A 6,000-nucleotide genomic window follows, 5' to 3' on the forward strand; every position below is an offset into this window, starting at 1 on the left:
TTTCCAGGATTCCCTCTTGTATTATTTTGTCTCAGTAAATCCTTGGTGGATTTATGGGAGATTTTTGATATGCCGCTAAATTCAAGGACTGTTAACTGTTCTGCCTCATCAGCAGACCACAAAAACTCCTGTTTCACACAAACACGGGAAAGCAGTGTCTTCAGCCTGCACACAGCCGTCTTTGCTCATGTGGACCACTCTCATGCTAACGCCTGTAAGAGAGATGCTACGGTTTTAAAAAGTGGCACATCGGATGCTGACACGCAAAGGTTCTGCGCATGCTTCAACAGCTTGTGCGTGTAATGCAGTCTGTGTACTTGTTAGTGTGTGTATGCAGGTGCCCTTTTGTACACGTGTGTGGATGCCAACAGCACAGGAGTCAACATGTGTGTATACCCTTAAACAAGTCTAAGGAGCAGGCAGGGCTTTTGAACCTGTTGCCAAGAAGTGCAAGGTTCAGAATGCTCAAGGTGAATTTAAGGGATGAACAGATATTTTAAATGAATAAAACAAAAGATCTTTAGGGGCTGGAGAGAAGGCTCAGTAGATAAGAGCAATGGCTGCTCATGCAGAGGACTTGAGTTCAATTCCCAGCACCTACAGGGTGGCTCACATCTGCCTTTAACTCCAACTGCAAGAGACCCAGTGACCTTTCTGACCTCCAGGGTCACCAGGCACACACACAGTACACAGACAGATGCGCAGGCAAAGCAACCGTGCATATAAAATATTTATTTATTTGGCTGTTTTGTTTGGAGACAGAGTTTTACTATGTAGCCTTGGGTGGCCTCGAGTTCACTACACAGATCAAACCAGCCCTGAATTCACAGAGCTCTGCCTGCTTCTACCACGGGATTGCTAAGATTAGGGTATGGGCCACCGTGCCCATCAAATTACTTTTTAATTAAGTAATAAGTACTTGTTAATAATTCAGCATCTGCAGAACTTGCTAATTGGATGCTTACTTAAAATACTTTTACCTTTTGTATATTTAGTATTGTACAACTTATAAAATGCTTAATGTAAGAGTTCAGATATGAATTCAGGAAAATGATCATGACATGTTATTGTCGTCTTTCCCCAAGACCCCAACTAGCTAGTGACTTGCATATAGCATCATGTCTTCTGGTCAGTGAGACATAGATCTTCAGAGCAAGCTCTGCCGTGCCTTAGCTGAAGCCCTTTTCTACCACGTAAATATGCATTCATTTCATATTTCCATGCTCTGTGTTTATATGCTTATAGTCAGGGTTACAAAGGTCTTCCAGTCCAGTCCTCAATTTTGTCATCACTAATAGAACAAGATAATATTCTTGTTCTACTGAGCACAAGATAATTTATAGTATCATTAGTCATATTCTAAGCAGGTTGTGTGTCTCAAATCAGCATAAGCCTTTTAATTTTTTTTTACATTTGTTTGGTGCGGGGGGGACATTAAGAGGACAACTTACAGGACTTCCTTCTCCCCTTCCACTGTGTTTGGCCTGGAGATTGAACTTAGGTAATTAGGCTTGGGTGTCATACCTTTGCCTGCTGAGGTTTCTCTGTTTGTCTCCCAGTATATAAGCCTTTATATTGGACTTTCAGTTTACGGGAAACACTGGAGTAGAAGAACAAGCTAACGGACCTAATGGGAAGCCACTAGACAAATTCTGAATGGGTGTATTTTGTACAATATTTGATCTCTTCAACAGATCCATGTCAGGAAAGAGTACTGGAGGCGGGAGGATAATGTAGATTTAAAGAATGCCAAAAGACCACTCCTTCACTGTTTCCTTGTGGTCTTTGGTAACTTGTTCTCACCCAGAACAATGGCACAGGGAGTGCTGTGGTGAGCAGCTGCCAGCACCTACATCAGCACCGGCTCACACGGGTCCCACCCTCCAACAGTTCATCTTAGGTGTGCGCTTTGGAACCTGTCTTCTGCTCAGAGCTCTCCTGAGACATTGAGAAGCTCATGCGTTTGAAACCCAGAAAAATAGCGGTGTTCATGGTAAAAATCTTTGGTCAACAGGAAGTAGCCGGTGGATAAATTCTTCATGGGCTTCCCTAAAACTCATTTATTAGTTCTCTCAGCCTCCCAGAAGATGGCCCCAGAGGACCAAGCACTCAGTCACCCGCGACAGGAGTGGCATGTACGCGGTGGCCCCAAGCTCTGCGTATTGGCACCAAGAAAAAAGGTGGAGGCCGAGACCCTACGCCCTGGAGACTCTGAATTGTCCAAAGATAAATGCATTTGAAAAACTTTCTCTAAACCAAGAGCATGGGGATGGTGTGCTTGAACACCATCAGCTAAGAAAGAGGTCTTTCCTGGTCCAGCAGTGCCAGCCCGGGAGGTGCTGCACTCACGGGCCAAAGCTACCACCTAAACCTTGGACCTGCAGCAAGAGCCCACCTGGCGCTGGTTTTGAAGGAGTGGCAGGGGCACAGGGGCTTTCAACAAGATTTTTAAGAAAAAGCAAAGAAGCCTGGCTGTTTGTAGCAGGGTCAGAGACTCCCTTGAAGGACCGCCTGAACAACCTGTGTGTAACAGTGTAGCCTAACATCCACTGAGGACCCTGGAGCATTGAAGAGACCTCGAGTGTGTGCCGAGAAAAGCTACAGATGCTAAATGGGAGAGGCTATAAGTGCTGCAGGTGGCAGTGTGGCGGGCACGGGGAGGCAGCAGTATGGGGTGGTTCCCATCCATTAAGCACTTACAGGGTGACATCATGTACCTCTGATGCAAGATGTAAGCTTCAAAATCCAGTGTTTGCCCTGCTGAGTTTTGGTCTCAGCAAACCGTGGCCTAGTCTTTTCTGGCTTTTCTCCTGTTCCTCTCTTGAGAATGGGAATGTTTGCTCTGTACCATTGTGTACGGGGAATATGTAACTTGCTTCCTGTTTGTACAGGGTAGCGTGGTTAAGATTTTGCCTTAAGTTTTAGAAGTGACTTTAAACAGTTTGGATACAGCTAAGACTGCACTGCCCCTTAAGCCTTGTTTTTAAGTGCGAGTCCGTGTATGCGTCTGTGCACACGTGAGTACGGATGCCCAGGAGTCTAGAAGCGGGCACGGGAACTCCTAGAGCAGATTGCAAGTGGTTGTGAGTCACCTGAGACAGGTGTTGGAAACAGAGCTCAGGTGCTCAGCAAGAGCAATACACACCTTGACAACTTAGCCATCTCTCTAGCTCACAGATGAGAGAGAGATTCACTAATGACTGTCAAGCAGTAACTAACCTAGTTAAATAGAATCAAGATAAACTACCTAAAAATAGATCTGTTCAGCTTTCCAAAATTTCTTATTAAGTCAATCCAAAGTTAATTAGAAAGTTAGTGAGGTGTGTTCCTAGTATGAAATATGAAACTAAATTTGTATGAAAGAAATACCACTTGAACTTTTCTTTTTTTTTACATTTACTTTTTCATTTTATTTTTATGTGCATTGGTGTTTTGCCTATGTGTATATAAGGATGTCAGATCCTGGAACTGGAGTTACAGACAGCTGTGAGCTGCCATGTGAGCGCTGGGAATTGAACCCAGGTCCTTTAGAACAGTCAGTGCTCTTAACCACAGAGCCATCTCTCCAGCCCCTAACTTCTCTTCTTAAAGGGAATGGCATACTTGGTGAAGTCAAGACAGCTTGCATTCATTGTCCTGATGGAGCACATCAATGTTATTATAACTCGGATTTCAGCCTCCCTTCAAGTCTGGACAAACAAAGCTAAATTTCAAATAGAAACATAGCCTTTCTGAAAAAAACAATTCAGCAGCCACGTGACAAAGAAGGATGGGGTGGGATGGGGCCAGGTGTTGAAACAGAGTGGCAGGTAGTGGGGTTCTCTAGCCTTTGCATGACCTGATAGTGATTCTTACTTTAGTTTCCAATCACTGACCTTCAAGAAGATAGTGGAGGAATGAGTGATTCAGCAGACATTTTCTAGAGATGGTGCTCTTTGCCAGGGATCCTGGGAAGCCAGTATCTCTCTCTCTCTCTCTCTCTCTCTCTCTCTCTCTCTCTCTCTCTCTCTCTCTCTCTCTCTCTCTCTCTCTCTCTCTCTCTCTCTCTCTCTNTCTCTGTCTCTCTCTCTCTCTGTCTCTCTCTCTCTCTCTCTCTGTCTCTCTCTCTCTCTCTCTCTCTCTCTCTCTCTGAGATGAGATATGTACATGGAATCAGCCTAGGTCACAAAACTAATACAATGTTTTGAACAGGAACTAGGCCCACCGGTCCTTTGATGTACGGCTGCTTCTGTGCTCCTCCGTGATATGTGATATAATAGCAGGTGTCAGTGCTGGCCTGGCTGACCTCAGACATCCCAGCTCTTCATATGTAAACAGAAACTTTCAGCGAAAGTCATCTGATCATGTGGCTTCCCTCTTAATATTTTGTGTACATGGTAATTATTATGCAGGATAAACTCGCCATAACAAAATCTTTTTAAAGTTACAGTGACTTAAACCGGGCATGGTGGCACATGCCTTTGATCTCAGCACTGGGAGTGGGGACTGGGTGGGTGGGGGGAGGAGCAGAGGCAGGTGGTTCTCTGTGAGTTGGAGGTCAGCCAGGTCTACAAAGAGAGAGTTCCAGGATGGCCAAGGCTGTTACACAAAGAAACCCTGTCTTGAAAAACTAAAACTAAAAATAAATAAATAAAATAAAATGCCATGACTTAACTGGGAGAGACGTCTCATTGAATAGTTCAGATATGGATGGTTCTGGGGTGGTAGGAAGTTTCCTCCATATTTAACATATGGTTCTAAGCTCTGGGCCCAGGCTAGGTTTGCTTTGGTATCCCACCCAGAGCAAGGGAAAAAATGAGTAAATGAAAGGCCAGATTTTGAGGGTCTTATTTCGGTTTGTTTGCTTGTTTTTTGAGACAGAGTATCATTGTGTAGTTCATGCTAAATGCTAATTTCTTTAATGGTGTGGGAAGTCCTTTTGTCTATGTGTTGCTTTTATTGGTTAATGAATAAAGAAACTGTCTTGGGCCTGCACAGGGCACACTAAAGCTAGGCGGGGGAAACTAAATTGAATGCTGGGAGAAAGAAGGCAGAATCAGAGAGAAGCCATGGAGCCCCACTAGAGACAGACACTGGATGGAACCTTGCCAGTAAGCCACAGCCATATGGCAATACACAGATTAATGGAGATGGGCTAGTTTAGGATGTAAGAGCTAGCCAAGAGGAAGCTAGAGCTAATAGGCCAAGCAGTGATTTAATTAGTACAGTTTCTGTATGGTTATTTCGGGTCTGGGCAGCTGGAAACAAACAAGCGGCCTCATACTACACTTGAAGGAAAATATCTAATGGTGACAGCAATCATTTCTGCTCATATTCCATTGGCCAGAACTTAAGACAGATGGCCCCAGAAAGCTGTAAAAGTCTGGTTAGGTGGCACAGCAGAAATTACAGTGCTGTTATGAAAAGACTGGACTATCATTAGTCTGGGTGTCTGAAATTTAGATGTAACAAAAGTGATAATCAGAGCTAGGACAGAGGGAGGGGTAGGGAGAGCTTAGAGGTAGAGTATTTGAACTGCATACATAAGACCCTAGGCTTGATCTCCAGCACACGATAAAAGTTCATTCATGTTATCTTGCATATTAATTACATTTGCAGCCTACAGTTTCCCCGTCTTGATGACTCCTAGTATGGAAGGCGGTGTAGTTTATAGTAATGAGACAATGTGATAGAGATTCTTCACACGGCAATGGGACAGAAAGAATGGTGCTAGAATCGGGGGCCAGGCCTAATATTCTGGGGCTGGAGATGGTTCAGGGTTAAGAGCTTGTACTGCTCTTCCAGAGGACATAGGTTTGATTCTGAGCACCCATGTCAAGTGGCTTAAAATGATATGAACAACCCCCCCCCCCAGCTTATATACACGTAACTTAAAAGTTTTTTGTTGGTTGGTTTGTTTTTTCGTATTAAACAAAACTCAACCAGTGAGATGGAAACTGCTTGCAGACCAGCCTAAAAGCCTGAGGACCTGAGTTCAATTCCCAGAAATCATCCGGTGTA

Source organism: Alexandromys fortis, unplaced genomic scaffold (genome assembly GCF_014885135.2).
Source record: "Alexandromys fortis isolate MF-2015 unplaced genomic scaffold, M_Fortis_MF-2015_v1.1 scaffold_0, whole genome shotgun sequence".
NCBI classification, from domain to species: Eukaryota; Metazoa; Chordata; class Mammalia; order Rodentia; family Cricetidae; genus Alexandromys; species Alexandromys fortis.